The sequence below is a fragment of the Heterodontus francisci genome, unplaced genomic scaffold, assembly GCF_036365525.1.
Source record: "Heterodontus francisci isolate sHetFra1 unplaced genomic scaffold, sHetFra1.hap1 HAP1_SCAFFOLD_516, whole genome shotgun sequence".
Classification (NCBI taxonomy): Eukaryota; Metazoa; Chordata; class Chondrichthyes; order Heterodontiformes; family Heterodontidae; genus Heterodontus; species Heterodontus francisci.
In genome coordinates, this window is record NW_027141321.1 from 83,615 (window position 1) to 103,070 (window position 19,456).

Consider the following 19,456-nt stretch of genomic DNA (forward strand, 5'->3'; position numbering starts at 1 on the left):
GTGGAACCTGTACCCCAGTGAGAGTCAGTGTGTGTGGAACGTGTACCCCAGTGAGAGTCAGTGTGTGTGGAACTGAAACCCAGTGAGAGTCAGTGTGTGTGGAACTGTACCCCAGTGAGAGTCAGTGTGCGTGGAACTGAAACCCAGTGAGAGTCAGTGTGTGTGGAACTGTACCCCAGTGAGAGTCAGTGTGTGTGGAACTGAAACCCAGTGAGAGTCAGTGTGTGTGGAACTGAAACCCATGGAGAATCAGTGGGTGTGGTAGTGTACCCCAGTGAGGGTCAGTGTGTGTGGAACTGAACCCCAGTGAGAGTCAGTGTGTGTGGAACTGTACCCCCGTGAGAGTCAGTGTGTGTGGAACCCGTACCCCAGTGAGAATCAGTGTGTGTGGAACTGTACCCCAGTGGAGACTCAGTGTATGTGGAACTGAACCCCAGTGAGAGTCAGTGTGTGTGGAAATGTACCCCGGTGAGAGTCAGTGTGTGTGGAACTGAACCCCAGTGAGAGTCAGTGTGTGTGGAACTGAACCCCAGTGAGAATCAGTGTGTGTGGAACTGAACCCCAGTGAGAGTCAGTGTGTGTGGAACTGTACCCCAGTGAGAATCAGTGTGTGTGGAACTGTACCCCAGTGGAGACTCAGTGTGTGTGGAACTGTACCCCAGTGAGAGTCAGTGTGTGTGGAACTGAACCCCAGTGTGAGTCAGTGTGTGTGGAACTGAAACCCAGTGAGAGTCAGTGTGTGTGGAACTGTACCCCAGTGAGAGTCAGTGTGTGTGGAACTGAAACCCAGTGAGAGTCAGTGTGTGTGGAACTGTACCCCAGTGAGAGTCAGTGTGTGTGGAACTGAACCCCATTGAGAGTCAGTGTGTGTGGAACCGTACCCCAGTGAGAGTCAGTGTGTGTCGAACTGAACCCCAGTGAGAGTCAGTGTGTGTGGAACTGAACCCCACTGAGAGTCAGTATGTGTGGAACTGTACCCCAGTGAGAGTCAGTGTGTGTGGAACTGTACCCCATTGAGAGTTAGTGTGTGTGGAACTGAACCCCAGTGAGGGTCAGTGTGTGTGGAACTGAACCCCCGTGGAGACTCAGTGTGTGTGGAACTGAACCCCAGTGAGAGTCAGTGTGTGTGGAACTGTACCCAGTGAGAGTCAGTGTGTGTGGAACTGTACCCCAGTGAGAATCAGTGTGTGTGGAACTGTACCCCAGTGGAGACTCAGTGTGTGTAGAATTGTACCCCAGTGAGAGTCAGTGTGTGTGGAACTGAACCCCAGTGAGAGTCAGTGTGTGCGGAACTGTACCCCAGTGAGAGTCAGTGTGTGTGGAACTGTACCCCAGTGAGAGTCAGTGTGTGCGGAACTGTACCCCAGTGAGAGTCAGTGTGTGTGGAACTGTATCCCAGTGTGAGTCAGTGTGTGTGGAACTGAACCCCAGTGTGAGTCAGTGTGTGTGGAACTGAACCCCAGTGAGAGTCAGTGTGTGTGGAACTGAACCCCAGTGAGATTCAGTGTGTGTAGAATTGTACCCCAGTGAGAGTCAGTGTGTGTGGAACTGAACCCCAGTGAGAGTCAGTGTGTGCGGAACTGTACCCCAGTGAGAGTCAGTGTGTGTGGAACTGTACCCCAGTGAGAGTCAGTGTGTGCGGAACTGTACGCCAGTGAGAGTCAGTGTGTGTGGAACTGTATCCCAGTGAGAGTCAGTTTGTGGGTGGAACTGTACCCCAGTGAGAGTCAGTGTGTGTGGAACTGTACCCCAGTGAGAGTCAGTGTGTGTGGAACTGAACCCCACTGAGAGTCAGTGTGTGTGGAACGTGTACCCCAGTATGAGTCAGTGTGTGTGGAAGTGTACCCCAGTGAGAGTCAGTGTGGGTGGAACCTGTACCCCAGTGAGAGTCAGTGTGTGTGGAACGTGTACCCCAGTGAGAGTCAGTGTGTGTGGAACTGTACCCCAGTGAGAGTCAGTGTGTGTGGAACTGTACCCCAGTGAGAGTCAGTGTGTGTGGAACCTGTACCCCAGTGAGAGTCAGTGTGTGTGGAACTGTACCCCAGTGAGAGTCAGTGTGTGTGGAACCTGTACCCCAGTGAGAGTCAGTGTGTGTGGAACTGTAACCCAGTGAGAGTCAGTGTGTGTGGAACCTGTACCCCAGTGAGAGTCAGTGTGTGTGGAACTGTACCCCAGTGAGAGTCAGTGTGTGTGGAACTGAACCCCACTGAGAGTCAGTGTGTGTGGAACCGTACCCCAGTGAGAGTCAGTGTGTGTCGAACTGAACCCCAGTGAGAGTCAGTGTGTGTGGAACTGAACCCCACTGAGAGTCAGTATGTGTGGAACTGTACCCCAGTGAGAGTCAGTGTGTGTGGAACTGTACCCCATTGAGAGTTACTGTGTGTGGAACTGAACCACAGTGAGGGTCAGTGTGTGTGGAACTGAACCCCCGTGGAGACTCAGTGTGTGTGGAACTGAACCCCAGTGAGAGTCAGTGTGTGTGGAACTGTACCCAGTGAGAGTCAGTGTGTGTGGAACTGTACCCCAGTGAGAGTCAGTGTGTGTGAAACTGTACCCCAGTGAGAGTCAGTGTGTGTGGAACTGAACCCCAGTGAGAGTCAGTGTGTGTGGAACCTAACCCCAGTGAGAGTCAGTGTGTGTGGAACTGTACCCCAGTGAGAGTCAGTGTGTGTGGAACTGAACCCCACTGAGAGTCAGTGTGTCTGGAACCGTACCCCAGTGAGAGTCAGTGTGTGTGGAACGTGTACCCCAGTGAGAGTCAGTGTGTGTGGAACTGAACCCCAGTGAGAGTCAGTGTGTGTGGAACTGAACCCCAGTGAGAGTCAGTGTGTGTGGAACTGTACCCCAGTGAGAGTCAGTGTGTGTGGAACTGAACCCCACTGAGAGTCAGTGTGTCTGGAACCGTACCCCAGTGAGAGTCAGTGTGTGTGGAACGTGTACCCCAGTGAGAGTCAGTGTGTGTGGAACTGTACCCCAGTGAGAGTCAGTGTGTGTGGAACTGTACCCCAGTGAAAGTCAGTGTGTGTGGAACCTGTACCCCAGTGAGAGTCAGTGTGTGTGGAACTGTACCCCAGTGAGGGTCAGTGTGTGTGGAACTGAACCCCCGTGGAGACTCAGTGTGTGTGGAACTGAACCCCAGTGAGAGTCAGTGTGTGTGGAACTTAACCCCCGTGAGAGTCAGTGTGTGTGGAACTGTACCCCAGTGAGAGTCAGTGTGTGTGGAACTGTACCCCAGTGAGAGTCAGTGTGTGTGGAACTGAACCCCAGTGAGAGTCAGTGTGTGTGGAACTTAACCCCCGTGAGAGTCAGTGTGTGTGGAACTGTACCCCAGTGAGAGTCAGTGTGTGTGGAACTGTACCCCAGTGAGAGTCAGTGTGTGTGGAACTGAACCCCAGTGAGAGTCAGTGTGTGTGGAACTGAACCCCAGTGAGAGTCAGTGTGTGTGGAACTGTACCCCAGTGAGAGTCAGTGTGTGTGGAACTGAACCCCAGTGAGAGTCAGTGTGTGTGGAACTGTACCCCAGTGAGAGTCAGTGTGTGTGGAACTGTACCCCGGTGAGAGTCAGTGTGTGTGGAACTGAAACCCAGTGAGAGTCAGTGTGTGTGGAACTGTACCCCGGTGAGAGTCAGTGTGTGTGGAACTGAAACCCATGGAGAATCAGTGGGTGTGGAACTGTACCCCAGTGAGGGTCAGTGTGTGTGGAACTGAACCCCAGTGAGAGTCAGTGTGTGTGGAACTGTACCCCCGTGAGAGTCAGTGTGTGTGGAACCCGTACCCCAGTGAGAATCAGTGTGTGTGGAACTGTACCCCAGTGGAGACTCAGTGTATGTGGAACTGAACCCCAGTGAGAGTCAGTGTGTGTGGAACTGAACCCCCGTGAGAGTCAGTGTGTGTGGAACTGTACCCCAGTGAGAGTCAGTGTGTGTGGAACTGAACCCCAGTGTGAGTCAGTGTGTGTGGAACTGAACCCCAGTGAGAGTCAGTGTGTGTGGAACTGTACCCCAGTGAGAGTCTGTGTGTGTGGAACTGAAACCCAGTGTGAGTCAGTGTGTGTGGAACTGAACCCCAGTGTGAGTCAGTGTGTGTGGAACTGAACCCCAGTGAGAGTCAGTGTGTGTGGAACTGAACCCCAGTGAGATTCAGTGTGTGTAGAATTGTACCCCACTGAGAGTCAGTGTGTGTGGAACTGAACCCCAGTGAGTGTCAGTGTGTGTGGAACTGAACCCCAGTGAGAGTCAGTGTGTGTGGAACTGTACCCCAGTGAGAATAAGTGTTTGTGGAACTGAACCCCAGTGAGAGTCAGTGTGTGTGGAACTGTACCCCAGTGAGAGTCAGTGTGTGTGGAACCTGTACCCCAGTGAGAGTCAGTGTGTGTGGAACTGTACCCCAGTGAGAATCAGTGTGTGTGGAACTGTACCCCAGTGAGAGTCAGTGTGTGTGGAACCCGTACCCCAGTGAGAGTCAGTGTGTGTGGAACTGTACTCCAGTGGAGACTCAGTGTGTGTGGAACTGAACCCCAGTGAGAGTCAGTGTGTGTGGAACTGAACCCCCGTGAGAGTCTGTGTGTGTGGAACTGTACCCCAGTGAGAGTCAGTGTGTGTGGAACTGAACCCCAGTGTGAGTCAGTGTGTGTGGAACTGAACCCCAGTCAGAGTCAGTGTGTGTGGAACTGTACCCCAGTGAGAGTCAGTGTGTGTGGAACTGAAACCCAGTGTGAGTCAGTGTGTGTGGAACTGAACCCCAGTGTGAGTCAGTGTGTATGGAACTGAACCCCAGTGAGAGTCAGTGTGTGTGGAACTGAACCCCAGTGAGATTCAGTGTGTGTAGAATTGTACCCCAGTGAGAGTCAGTGTGTGTGGAACTGAACCCCAGTGAGAGTCAGTGTGTGCGGAACTGTACCCCAGTGAGAGTCAGTGTGTGTGGAACTGTACCCCAGTGAGAGTCAGTGTGTGCGGAACTGTACCCCAGTGAGAGTCAGTGTGTGTGGAACTGTATCCCAGTGAGAGTCAGTTTGTGGGTGGAACTGTACCCCAGTGAGAGTCAGTGTGTGTGGAACTGTACCCCAGTGAGAGTCAGTGTGTGTGGAACTGAACCCCACTGAGAGTCAGTGTGTGTGGAACGTGTACCCCAGTATGAGTCAGTGTGTGTGGAAGTGTACCCCAGTGAGAGTCAGTGTGGGTGGAACCTGTACCCAGGTGAGAGTCAGTGTGTGTGGAACGTGTACCCCAGTGAGAGTCAGTGTGTGTGGAACTGTACCCCAGTGAGAGTCAGTGTGTGTGGAACTGTACCCCAGTGAGAGTCAGTGTGTGTGGAACCTGTACCCCAGTGAGAGTCAGTGTGTGTGGAACTGTACCCCAGTGAGAGTCAGTGTGTGTGGAACCTGTACCCCAGTGAGAGTCAGTGTGTGTGGAACTGTACCCCAGTGAGAGTCAGTGTGTGTGGAACCTGTACCCCAGTGAGAGTCAGTGTGTGTGGAACTGTACCCCAGTGAGAGTCAGTGTGTGTGGAACTGAACCCCACTGAGAGTCAGTGTGTGTGGAACCGTACCCCAGTGAGAGTCAGTGTGTGTCGAACTGAACCCCAGTGAGAGTCAGTGTGTGTGGAACTGAACCCCACTGAGAGTCAGTATGTGTGGAACTGTACCCCAGTGAGAGTCAGTGTGTGTGGAACTGTACCCCATTGAGAGTTAGGGTGTGTGGAACTGAACCCCAGTGAGGGTCAGTGTGTGTGGAACTGAACCCCCGTGGAGACTCAGTGTGTGTGGAACTGAACCCCAGTGAGAGTCAGTGTGTGTGGAACTGTACCCAGTGAGAGTCAGTGTGTGTGGAACTGTACCCCAGTGAGAGTCAGTGTGTGTGGAACTGTACCCCAGTGAGAGTCAGTGTGTGTGGAACTGAACCCCAGTGAGAGTCAGTGTGTGTGGAACCTAACCCCAGTGAGAGTCAGTGTGTGTGGAACTGAACCCCAGTGAGAGTCAGTGTGTGTGGAACTGTACCCCAGTGAGAGTCAGTGTGTGTGGAACTGTACCCCAGTGAGAGTCAGTGTGTGTGGAACCTGTACCCCAGTGAGAGTCAGTGTGTGTGGAACTGTACCCCAGTGAGAGTCAGTGTGTGTGGAACTGAACCCCACTGAGAGTCAGTGTGTGTGGAACCGTACCCCAGTGAGAGTCAGTGTGTGTCGAACTGAACCCCAGTGAGAGTCAGTGTGTGTGGAACTGAACCCCACTGAGAGTCAGTGTGTGTGGAACTGTACCCAGTGAGAGTCAGTGTGTGTGGAACTGTACCCCAGTGAGAATCAGTGTGTGTGGAACTGTACCCCAGTGGAGACTCAGTGTGTGTAGAATTGTACCCCAGTGAGAGTCAGTGTGTGCGGAACTGTACCCCAGTGAGAGTCAGTGTGTGTGGAACTGTACCCCAGTGAGAGTCAGTGTGTGCGGAACTGTACCCCAGTGAGAGTCAGTGTGTGTGGAACTGTATCCCAGTGTGAGTCAGTGTGTGTGGAACTGAACCCCAGTGTGAGTCAGTGTGTGTGGAACTGAACCCCAGTGAGAGTCAGTGTGTGTGGAACTGAACCCCAGTGAGATTCAGTGTGTGTAGAATTGTACCCCAGTGAGAGTCAGTGTGTGTGGAACTGAACCCCAGTGAGAGTCAGTGTGTGTGGAACTGTACCCCAGTGAGAATAAGTGTTTGTGGAACTGAACCCCAGTGAGAGTCAGTGTGTGTGGAACTGTACCCCAGTGAGAGTCAGTGTGTGTGGAACCTGTACCCCAGTGAGAGTCAGTGTGTGTGGAACTGTACCCCAGTGAGAATCAGTGTGTGTGGAACTGTACCCCAGTGAGAGTCAGTGTGTGTGGAACCCGTACCCCAGTGAGAGTCAGTGTGTGTGGAACTGTACTCCAGTGGAGACTCAGTGTGTGTGGAACTGAACCCCAGTGAGATTCAGTGTGTGTGGAACTGAACCCCCGTGAGAGTCTGTGTGTGTGGAACTGTACCCCAGTGAGAGTCAGTGTGTGTGGAACTGAACCCCAGTGTGAGTCAGTGTGTGTGGAACTGAACCCCAGTCAGAGTCAGTGTGTGTGGAACTGTACCCCAGTGAGAGTCAGTGTGTGTGGAACTGAAACCCAGTGTGAGTCAGTGTGTGTGGAACTGAACCCCAGTGTGAGTCAGTGTGTATGGAACTGAACCCCAGTGAGAGTCAGTGTGTGTGGAACTGAACCCCAGTGAGATTCAGTGTGTGTAGAATTGTACCCCAGTGAGAGTCAGTGTGTGTGGAACTGAACCCCAGTGAGAGTCAGTGTGTGCGGAACTGTACCCCAGTGAGAGTCAGTGTGTGTGGAACTGTACCCCAGTGAGAGTCAGTGTGTGCGGAACTGTACCCCAGTGAGAGTCAGTGTGTGTGGAACTGTATCCCAGTGAGAGTCAGTTTGTGGGTGGAACTGTACCCCAGTGAGAGTCAGTGTGTGTGGAACTGTACCCCAGTGAGAGTCAGTGTGTGTGGAACGGAACCCCACTGAGAGTCAGTGTGTGTGGAACGTGTACCCCAGTATGAGTCAGTGTGTGTGGAAGTGTACCCCAGTGAGAGTCAGTGTGGGTGGAACCTGTACCCAGGTGAGAGTCAGTGTGTGTGGAACGTGTACCCCAGTGAGAGTCAGTGTGTGTGGAACTGTACCCCAGTGAGAGTCAGTGTGTGTGGAACTGTACCCCAGTGAGAGTCAGTGTGTGTGGAACCTGTACCCCAGTGAGAGTCAGTGTGTGTGGAACTGTACCCCAGTGAGAGTCAGTGTGTGTGGAACCTGTACCCCAGTGAGAGTCAGTGTGTGTGGAACTGTACCCCAGTGAGAGTCAGTGTGTGTGGAACCTGTACCCCAGTGAGAGTCAGTGTGTGTGGAACTGTACCCCAGTGAGAGTCAGTGTGTGTGGAACTGAACCCCACTGAGAGTCAGTGTGTGTGGAACCGTACCCCAGTGAGAGTCAGTGTGTGTCGAACTGAACCCCAGTGAGAGTCAGTGTGTGTGGAACTGAACCCCACTGAGAGTCAGTATGTGTGGAACTGTACCCCAGTGAGAGTCAGTGTGTGTGGAACTGTACCCCATTGAGAGTTAGTGTGTGTGGAACTGAACCCCAGTGAGGGTCAGTGTGTGTGGAACTGAACCCCCGTGGAGACTCAGTGTGTGTGGAACTGAACCCCAGTGAGAGTCAGTGTGTGTGGAACTGTACCCAGGGAGAGTCAGTGTGTGTGGAACTGTACCCCAGTGAGAGTCAGTGTGTGTGGAACTGTACCCCAGTGAGAGTCAGTGTGTGTGGAACTGAACCCCAGTGAGAGTCAGTGTGTGTGGAACCTAACCCCAGTGAGAGTCAGTGTGTGTGGAACTGTACCCCAGTGAGAGTCAGTGTGTGTGGAACTGAACCCCAGTGAGAGTCAGTGTGTGTGGAACTGTACCCCAGTGAGAGTCAGTGTGTGTGGAACTGTACCCCAGTGAGAGTCAGTGTGTGTGGAACCTGTACCCCAGTGAGAGTCAGTGTGTGTGGAACTGTACCCCAGTGAGAGTCAGTGTGTGTGGAACTGAACCCCACTGAGAGTCAGTGTGTGTGGAACCGTACCCCAGTGAGAGTCAGTGTGTGTCGAACTGAACCCCAGTGAGAGTCAGTGTGTGTGGAACTGAACCCCACTGAGAGTCAGTGTGTGTGGAACTGTACCCAGTGAGAGTCAGTGTGTGTGGAACTGTACCCCAGTGAGAATCAGTGTGTGTGGAACTGTACCCCAGTGGAGACTCAGTGTGTGTAGAATTGTACCCCAGTGAGAGTCAGTGTGTGTGGAACTGAACCCCAGTGAGAGTCAGTGTGTGCGGAACTGTACCCCAGTGAGAGTCAGTGTGTGTGGAACTGTACCCCAGTGAGAGTCAGTGTGTGCGGAACTGTACCCCAGTGAGAGTCAGTGTGTGTGGAACTGTATCCCAGTGTGAGTCAGTGTGTGTGGAACTGAACCCCAGTGTGAGTCAGTGTGTGTGGAACTGAACCCCAGTGAGAGTCAGTGTGTGTGGAACTGAACCCCAGTGAGATTCAGTGTGTGTAGAATTGTACCCCAGTGAGAGTCAGTGTGTGTGGAACTGAACCCCAGTGAGAGTCAGTGTGTGCGGAACTGTACCCCAGTGAGAGTCAGTGTGTGTGGAACTGTACCCCAGTGAGAGTCAGTGTGTGCGGAACTGTACGCCAGTGAGAGTCAGTGTGTGTGGAACTGTATCCCAGTGAGAGTCAGTTTGTGGGTGGAACTGTACCCCAGTGAGAGTCAGTGTGTGTGGAACTGTACCCCAGTGAGAGTCAGTGTGTGTGGAACTGAACCCCACTGAGAGTCAGTGTGTGTGGAACGTGTACCCCAGTATGAGTCAGTGTGTGTGGAAGTGTACCCCAGTGAGAGTCAGTGTGGGTGGAACCTGTACCCCAGTGAGAGTCAGTGTGTGTGGAACGTGTACCCCAGTGAGAGTCAGTGTGTGTGGAACTGTACCCCAGTGAGAGTCAGTGTGTGTGGAACTGTACCCCAGTGAGAGTCAGTGTGTGTGGAACCTGTACCCCAGTGAGAGTCAGTGTGTGTGGAACTGTACCCCAGTGAGAGTCAGTGTGTGTGGAACCTGTACCCCAGTGAGAGTCAGTGTGTGTGGAACTGTACCCCAGTGAGAGTCAGTGTGTGTGGAACCTGTACCCCAGTGAGAGTCAGTGTGTGTGGAACTGTACCCCAGTGAGAGTCAGTGTGTGTGGAACTGAACCCCACTGAGAGTCAGTGTGTGTGGAACCGTACCCCAGTGAGAGTCAGTGTGTGTCGAACTGAACCCCAGTGAGAGTCAGTGTGTGTGGAACTGAACCCCACTGAGAGTCAGTATGTGTGGAACTGTACCCCAGTGAGAGTCAGTGTGTGTGGAACTGTACCCCATTGAGAGTTAGTGTGTGTGGAACTGAACCCCAGTGCGGGTCAGTGTGTGTGGAACTGAACCCCCGTGGAGACTCAGTGTGTGTGGAACTGAACCCCAGTGAGAGTCAGTGTGTGTGGAACTGTACCCAGTGAGAGTCAGTGTGTGTGGAACTGTACCCCAGTGAGAGTCAGTGTGTGTGAAACTGTACCCCAGTGAGAGTCAGTGTGTGTGGAACTGAACCCCAGTGAGAGTCAGTGTGTGTGGAACCTAACCCCAGTGAGAGTCAGTGTGTGTGGAACTGTACCCCAGTGAGAGTCAGTGTGTGTGGAACTGAACCCCAGTGAGAGTCAGTGTGTGTGGAACTGTACCCCAGTGAGAGTCAGTGTGTGTGGAACTGAACCCCACTGAGAGTCAGTGTGTGTGGAACCGTACCCCAGTGAGAGTCAGTGTGTGTGGAACGTGTACCCCAGTGAGAGTCAGTGTGTGTGGAACTGTACCCCAGTGAGAGTCAGTGTGTGTGGAACTGTACCCCAGTGAAAGTCAGTGTGTGTGGAACCTGTACCCCAGTGAGAGTCAGTGTGTGTGGAACTGTACCCCAGTGAGGGTCAGTGTGTGTGGAACTGAACCCCCGTGGAGACTCAGTGTGTGTGGAACTGAACCCCAGTGAGAGTCAGTGTGTGTGGAACTTAACCCCCGTGAGAGTCAGTGTGTGTGGAACTGTACCCCAGTGAGAGTCAGTGTGTGTGGAACTGTACCCCAGTGAGAGTCAGTGTGTGTGGAACTGAACCCCAGTGAGAGTCAGTGTGTGTGGAACTTAACCCCCGTGAGAGTCAGTGTGTGTGGAACTGTACCCCAGTGAGAGTCAGTGTGTGTGGAACTGTACCCCAGTGAGAGTCAGTGTGTGTGGAACTGAACCCCAGTGAGAGTCAGTGTGTGTGGAACTGAACCCCAGTGAGAGTCAGTGTGTGTGGAACTGTACCCCAGTGAGAGTCAGTGTGTGTGGAACTGAACCCCAGTGAGAGTCAGTGTGTGTGGAACTGTACCCCAGTGAGAGTCAGTGTGTGTGGAACTGTACCCCGGTGAGAGTCAGTGTGTGTGGAACTGAAACCCAGTGAGAGTCAGTGTGTGTGGAACTGTACCCCGGTGAGAGTCAGTGTGTGTGGAACTGAAACCCAGTGAGAGTCAGTGTGTGTGGAACTGAACCCCAGTGAGAGTCAGTGTGTGTGGAACTGTACCCCCGTGAGAGTCAGTGTGTGTGGAACCCGTACCCCAGTGAGAATCAGTGTGTGTGGAACTGTACCCCAGTGGAGACTCAGTGTATGTGGAACTGAACCCCAGTGAGAGTCAGTGTGTGTGGAACTGAACCCCCGTGAGAGTCAGTGTGTGTGGAACTGTACCCCAGTGAGAGTCAGTGTGTGTGGAACTGAACCCCAGTGTGAGTCAGTGTGTGTGGAACTGAACCCCAGTGAGAGTCAGTGTGTGTGGAACTGTACCCCAGTGAGAGTCTGTGTGTGTGGAACTGAAACCCAGTGTGAGTCAGTGTGTGTGGAACTGAACCCCAGTGTGAGTCAGTGTGTGTGGAACTGAACCCCAGTGAGAGTCAGTGTGTGTGGAACTGAACCCCAGTGAGATTCAGTGTGTGTAGAATTGTACCCCACTGAGAGTCAGTGTGTGTGGAACTGAACCCCAGTGAGAGTCAGTGTGTGTGGAACTGAACCCCAGTGAGAGTCAGTGTGTGTGGAACTGAACCCCAGTGAGAGTCAGTGTGTGTGGAACTGTACCCCAGTGAGAATAAGTGTTTGTGGAACTGAACCCCAGTGAGAGTCAGTGTGTGTGGAACTGTACCCCAGTGAGAGTCAGTGTGTGTGGAACCTGTACCCCAGTGAGAGTCAGTGTGTGTGGAACTGTACCCCAGTGAGAGTCAGTGTGTGTGGAACTGAACCCCCGTGAGAGTCTGTGTGTGTGGAACTGTACCCCAGTGAGAGTCAGTGTGTGTGGAACTGAACCCCAGTGTGAGTCAGTGTGTGTGGAACTGAACCCCAGTCAGAGTCAGTGTGTGTGGAACTGTACCCCAGTGAGAGTCAGTGTGTGTGGAACTGAAACCCAGTGTGAGTCAGTGTGTGTGGAACTGAACCCCAGTGTGAGTCAGTGTGCATGGAACTGAACCCCAGTGAGAGTCAGTGTGTGTGGAACTGAACCCCAGTGAGATTCAGTGTGTGTAGAATTGTACCCCAGTGAGAGTCAGTGTGTGTGGAACTGAACCCCAGTGAGAGTCAGTGTGTGCGGAACTGTACCCCAGTGAGAGTCAGTGTGTGTGGAACTGTACCCCAGTGAGAGTCAGTGTGTGCGGAACTGTACCCCAGTGAGAGTCAGTGTGTGTGGAACTGTATCCCAGTGAGAGTCAGTTTGTGGGTGGAACTGTACCCCAGTGAGAGTCAGTGTGTGTGGAACTGTACCCCAGTGAGAGTCAGTGTGTGTGGAACTGAACCCCACTGAGAGTCAGTGTGTGTGGAACGTGTACCCCAGTATGAGTCAGTGTGTGTGGAAGTGTACCCCAGTGAGAGTCAGTGTGGGTGGAACCTGTACCCAGGTGAGAGTCAGTGTGTGTGGAACGTGTACCCCAGTGAGAGTCAGTGTGTGTGGAACTGTACCCCAGTGAGAGTCAGTGTGTGTGGAACTGTACCCCAGTGAGAGTCAGTGTGTGTGGAACCTGTACCCCAGTGAGAGTCAGTGTGTGTGGAACTGTACCCCAGTGAGAGTCAGTGTGTGTGGAACCTGTACCCCAGTGAGAGTCAGTGTGTGTGGAACTGTACCCCAGTGAGAGTCAGTGTGTGTGGAACCTGTACCCCAGTGAGAGTCAGTGTGTGTGGAACTGAACCCCACTGAGAGTCAGTGTGTGTGGAACCGTACCCCAGTGAGAGTCAGTGTGTGTCGAACTGAACCCCAGTGAGAGTCAGTGTGTGTGGAACTGAACCCCACTGAGAGTCAGTATGTGTGGAACTGTACCCCAGTGAGAGTCAGTGTGTGTGGAACTGTACCCCATTGAGAGTTAGTGTGTGTGGAACTGAACCCCAGTGAGGGTCAGTGTGTGTGGAACTGAACCCCCGTGGAGACTCAGTGTGTGTGGAACTGAACCCCAGTGAGAGTCAGTGTGTGTGGAACTGTACCCAGTGAGAGTCAGTGTGTGTGGAACTGTACCCCAGTGAGAGTCAGTGTGTGTGGAACTGTACCCCAGTGAGAGTCAGTGTGTGTGGAACTGAACCCCAGTGAGAGTCAGTGTGTGTGGAACCTAACCCCAGTGAGAGTCAGTGTGTGTGGAACTGTACCCCAGTGAGAGTCAGTGTGTGTGGAACTGAACCCCAGTGAGAGTCAGTGTGTGTGGAACCGTACCCCAGTGAGAGTCAGTGTGTGTGGAACGTGTACCCCAGTGAGAGTCAGTGTGTGTGGAACTGTACCCCAGTGAGAGTCAGTGTGTGTGGAACTGTACCCCAGTGAGAGTCAGTGTGTGTGGAACTGTACCCCAGTGAGAGTCAGTGTGTGTGGAACTGAACCCCACTGAGAGTCAGTGTGTGTGGAACCGTACCCCAGTGAGAGTCAGTGTGTGTGGAACGTGTACCCCAGTGAGAGTCAGTGTGTGTGGAACTGTACCCCAGTGAGAGTCAGTGTGTGTGGAACTGAACCCCAGTGAGAGTCAGTGTGTGTGGAACTGTACCCCAGTGAGAGTCAGTGTGTGTGGAACTGAACCCCAGTGAGAGTCAGTGTGTGTGGAACTGTACCCCAGTGAGAGTCAGTGTGTGTGGAACTGTACCCCGGTGAGAGTCAGTGTGTCTGGAACTGAAACCCAGTGAGAATCAGTGTGTGTGGAACTGTACCCCGGTGAGAGTCAGTGTGTGTGGAACTGAAACTCATGGAGAATCAGTGGGTGTGGTAGTGTACCCCAGTGAGGCTCAGTGTGTGTGGAACTGAACCCCAGTGAGAGTCAGTGTGTGTGGAACCGTACCCCCGTGAGAGTCAGTGTGTGTGGAACCCGTACCCCAGTGAGAATCAGTGTGTGTGGAACTGTACCCCAGTGGAGACTCAGTGTATGTGGAACTGAACCCCAGTGAGAGTCAGTGTGTGTGGAACTGAACCCCCGTGAGAGTCAGTGTGTGTGGAACTGTACCCCAGTGAGAGTCAGTGTGTGTGGAACTGAACCCCAGTGTGAGTCAGTGTGTGTGGAACTGAACCCCAGTGAGAGTCAGTGTGTGTGGAACTGTACCCCAGTGAGAGTCAGTGTGTGTGGAACTGAAACCCAGTGTAAGTCAGTGTGTGTGGAACTGAACCCCAGTGTGAGTCAGTGTGTGTGGAACTGAACCCCAGTGAGAGTCAGTGTGTGTGGAACTGAACCCCAGTGAGATTCAGTGTGTGTAGAATTGTACCCCACTGAGAGTCAGTGTGTGTGGAACTGAACCCCAGTGAGAGTCAGTGTGTGTGGAACTGAACCCCAGTGAGAGTCAGTGTGTGTGGAACTGTACCCCAGTGAGAATAAGTGTTTGTGGAACTGAACCCCAGTGAGAGTCAGTGTGTGTGGAACTGAATCCCAGTGAGAGTCAGTGTGTGCGGAACTGTACCCCAGTGAGAGTCAGTGTGTGTGGAACTGTATCCCAGTGAGAGTCAGTTTGTGGGTGGAACTGTACCCCAGTGAGAGTCAGTGTGTGTGGAACTGTACCCCTGTGAGAGTCAGTGTGTGTGGAACTGAACCCCACTGAGAGTCAGTGTGTGTGGAACTGAACCCCACTGAGAGTCAGTGTGTGTGGAACCTGTACCCCAGTGAGAGTCAGTGTGTGTGGAACGTGTACCCCAGTGAGAGTCAGTGTGTGTGGAACTGTATCCCAGTGAGAGTCAGTTTGTGGGTGGAACTGTACCCCAGTATGAGTCAGTGTGTGTGGAACTGTACCCCAGTGAGAGTCAGTGTGTGTGGAACCTGTACCCCAGTGAGAGTCAGTGTGTGTGGAACTGTACCCCAGTGAGAGTCAGTGTGTGTGGAACGTGTACCCCAGTGAGAGTCAGTGTGTGTGGAACTGTACCCCAGTGAGAGTCAGTGTGTGTGGAACCCATACCCCAGTGAGAGTCAGTGTGTGTGGAACTGTACCCCTGTGAGAGTCAGTGTGTGTGGAACTGTACCCCAGTGAGAGTCAGTGTGTGTGAAACTGTCCCCCAGTGAGAGTCAGTGTGTGTGGAACCTGTACCCCAGTGAGAGTCACTGTGTGTGGAACTGTACCCCAGTGAGAGTCAGTGTGTGTGGAACTGAACCCCAGTGAGAGTCAGTGTGTGTGAAACTGTCCCCCAGTGAGAGTCAGTGTGTGTGGAACCTGTACCCCAGTGAGAGTCACTGTGTGTGGAACCTGTACCCCAGTGAGAGTCAGTGTGTGTGGAACGTGTACCCCATTGAGAGTCAGTGTGTGTGGAACTGTACCCCAGTGAGAGTCAGTGTGTGTGGAACCTGTACCCCAGTGAGAGTCAGTGTGTGTGGAACTGTACCCCAGTGAGAATCAGTGTGTGTGGAACTGTACCCCGGTGAGAGTCAGTGTGTGTGGAACCCGAACCCCAGTGAGAGTCAGTGTGTGTGGAACTGTACTCCAGTGGAGACTCAGTGTGTGTGGAACTGAACCCCAGTGAGAGTCAGTGTGTGTGAAACTGAACCCCCGTGAGAGTCTGTGTGTGTGGAACTGTACCCCAGTGAGAGTCAGTGTGTGTGGAACTGAACCCCAGTATGAGTCAGTGTGTGTGGAACTGAACCCCAGTGAGAGTCAGTGTGTGTGGAACTGTACCCCAGTGAGAGTTAGTGTTTGTGGAACTGAAACCCAGTGTGAGTCAGTGTGTGTGGAACTGAACCCCAGTGTGAGTCAGTGTGTGTGGAACTGAACCCCAGTGAGAGTCAGTGTGTGTGGAACTGAACCCCAGTGAGATTCAGTGTGTGTAGAATTGTACCCCACTGAGAGTCAGTGTGTGTGGAACTGAACCCCAGTGAGAGTCAGTGTGTGTGGAACTGAACCCCAGTGAGAGTCAGTGTGTGTGGAACTGTACCCCAGTGAGAATAAGTGTTTGTGGAACTGAACCCCAGTGAGAGTCAGTGTGTGTGGAACTGTACCCCAGTGAGAATAAATGTTTGTGGAACTGTACCCCAGTGAGAGTCAGTGTGTGCGGAACTGTACCCCAGTGAGAGTCAGTGTGTGTGGAACTGTACCCCAGTGAGAGTCAGTGTGTGTGGAACTGAACCCCACTGAGAGTCAGTGTGTGTGGAACGTGTACCCCAGTATGAGTCAGTGTGTGTGGAAGTGTACCCCAGTGAGAGTCAGTGTGGGTGGAACCTGTACCCCAGTGAGAGTCAGTGTGTGTGGAACGTGTACCCCAGTGAGAGTCAGTGTGTGTGGAACTGTACCCCAGTGAGAGTCAGTGTGTGTGGAACTGTACCCCAGTGAGAGTCAGTGTGTGTGGAACCTGTACCCCAGTGAGAGTCAGTGTGTGTGGAACTGTACCCCAGTGAGAGTCAGTGTGTGTGGAACCTGTACCCCAGTGAGAGTCAGTGTGTGTGGAACTGTACCCCAGTGAGAGTCAGTGTGTGTGGAACTGAACCCCACTGAGAGTCAGTGTGTGTGGAACCGTACCCCAGTGAGAGTCAGTGTGTGTCGAACTGAACCCCAGTGAGAGTCAGTGTGTGTGGAACTGAACCCCACTGAGAGTCAGTATGTGTGGAACTGTACCCCAGTGAGAGTCAGTGTGTGTGGAACTGTACCCCAGTGAGAGTCAGTGTGTGTGGAACTGAACCCCACTGAGAGTCAGTGTGTGTGGAACTGTACCCCAGTGAGAGTCAGTGTGTGTGGAACTGAACCCCACTGAGAGTCAGTGTGTGTGGAACCGTACCCCAGTGAGAGTCAGTGTGTGTGGAACGTGTACCCCAGTGAGAGTCAGTGTGTGTGGAACTGAACCCCAGTGAGAGTCAGTGTGTGTGGAACTGTACCCCAGTGAGGGTCAGTGTGTGTGGAACTATATCCCGGTGAGAGTCAGTGTGTGTGGAACCTGTACCCCAGTGAGAGTCAGTGTGTGTGGAACTGTACCCCAGTGAGAGTCAGTGTGTGTGGAACCTGTACCCCAGTGAGAGTCAGTGTGTGTGGAACTGTACCCCACTGAGAGTCAGTGTGTGTGGAACTGTATCCCAGTGAGAGTCAGTTTGTGGGTGGAACTGTACCCCAGTGAGAGTCAGTGTGTGTGGAACTGTACCCCTGTGAGAGTCAGTGTGTGTGGAACTGAACCCCACTGAGAGTCAGTGTGTGTGGAACTGAACCCCACTGAGAGTCAGTGTGTGTGGAACCTGTACCCCAGTGAGAGTCAGTGTGTGTGGAACGTGTACCCCAGTGAGAGTCAGTGTGTGTGGAACTGTATCCCAGTGAGAGTCAGTTTGTGGGTGGAACTGTACCCCAGTATGAGTCAGTGTGTGTGGAACTGTACCCCAGTGAGAGTCAGTGTGTGTGGAACCTGTACCCCAGTGAGAGTCAGTGTGTGTGGAACTGTACCCCAGTGAGAGTCAGTGTGTGTGGAACCTGTACCCCAGTGAGAGTCAGTGTGTGTGGAACTGTACCCCAGTGAGAGTCAGTGTGTGTGGAACCCATACCCCAGTGAGAGTCAGTGTGTGTGGAACTGTACCCCTGTGAGAGTCAGTGTGTGTGGAACTGTACCCCAGTGAGAGTCAGTGTGTGTGAAACTGTCCCCCAGTGAGAGTCAGTGTGTGTGGAACCTGTACCCCAGTGAGAGTCACTGTGTGTGGAACTGTACCCCAGTGAGAGTCAGTGTGTGTGGAACTGAACCCCACTGAGAGTCAGTGTGTGTGGAACCGTACCCCAGTGAGAGTCAGTGTGTGTGGAACGTGTACCCCAGTGAGAGTCAGTGTGTGTGGAACTGTACCCCAGTGAGAGTCAGTGTGTGTGGAACCTGTACCCCAGTGAGAGTCAGTGTGTGTGGAACTGTACCCCAGTGAGAATCAGTGTGTGTGGAACTGTACCCCGGTGAGAGTCAGTGTGTGTGGAACCCGAACCCCAGTGAGAGTCAGTGTGTGTGGAACTGTACTCCAGTGGAGACTCAGTGTGTGTGGAACTGAACCCCAGTGAGAGTCAGTGTGTGTGAAACTGAACCCCCGTGAGAGTCTGTGTGTGTGGAACTGTACCCCAGTGAGAGTCAGTGTGTGTGGAACTGAACCCCAGTGTGAGTCAGTGTGTGTGGAACTGAACCCCAGTGAGAGTCAGTGTGTGTGGAACTGTACCCCAGTGAGAGTCAGTGTGTGTGGAACTGAAACCCAGTGTGAGTCAGTGTGTGTGGAACTGAACCCCAGTGTGAGTCAGTGTGTGTGGAACTGAACCCCAGTGAGAGTCAGTGTGTGTGGAACTGAACCCCAGTGAGATTCAGTGTGTGTAGAATTGTACCCCACTGAGAGTCAGTGTGTGTGGAACTGAACCCCAGTGAGAGTCAGTGTGTGTGGAACTGAACCCCAGTGAGAGTCAGTGTGTGTGGAACTGTACCCCAGTGAGAATAAGTGTTTGTGGAACTGAACCCCAGTGAGAGTCAGTGTGTGTGGAACTGTACCCCAGTGAGAATAAATGTTTGTGGAACTGTACCCCAGTGAGAGTCAGTGTGTGCGGAACTGTACCCCAGTGAGAGTCAGTGTGTGTGGAACTGTACCCCAGTGAGAGTCAGTGTGTGTGGAACTGAACCCCACTGAGAGTCAGTGTGTGTGGAACGTGTACCCCAGTATGAGTCAGTGTGTGTGGAAGTGTACCCCAGTGAGAGTCAGTGTGGGTGGAACCTGTACCCCAGTGAGAGTCAGTGTGTGTGGAACGTGTACCCCAGTGAGAGTCAGTGTGTGTGGAACTGTACCCCAGTGAGAGTCAGTGTGTGTGGAACTGTACCCCAGTGAGAGTCAGTGTGTGTGGAACTGTATCCCAGTGAGAGTCAGTGTGTGTGGAACCTGTACCCCAGTGAGAGTCAGTGTGTGTGGAACTGTACCCCAGTGAGAGTCAGTGTGTGTGGAACCTGTACCCCAGTGAGAGTCAGTGTGTGTGGAACTGTACCCCAGTGAGAGTCAGTGTGTGTGGAACTGACCCCACTGAGAGTCAGTGTGTGTGGAACCGTACCCCCGTGAGAGTCAGTGTGTGTCGAACTGAACCCCAGTGAGAGTCAGTGTGTGTGGAACTGAACCCCACTGAGAGTCAGTATGTGTGGAACTGGACCCCAGTGAGAGTCAGTGTGTGTGGAACTGTACCCCAGTGAGAGTCAGTGTGTGTGGAACTGAACCCCACTGAGAGTCAGTGTGTGTGGAACCCGAACCCCAGTGAGAGTCAGTGTGTGTGGAACTGTACTCCAGTGGAGACTCAGTGTGTGTGGAACTGAACCCCAGTGAGAGTCAGTGTGTGTGAAACTGAACCCCCGTGAGAGTCTGTGTGTGTGGAACTGTACCCCAGTGAGAGTCAGTGTGTGTGGAACTGAACCCCAGTGTGAGTCAGTGTGTGTGGAACTGAACCC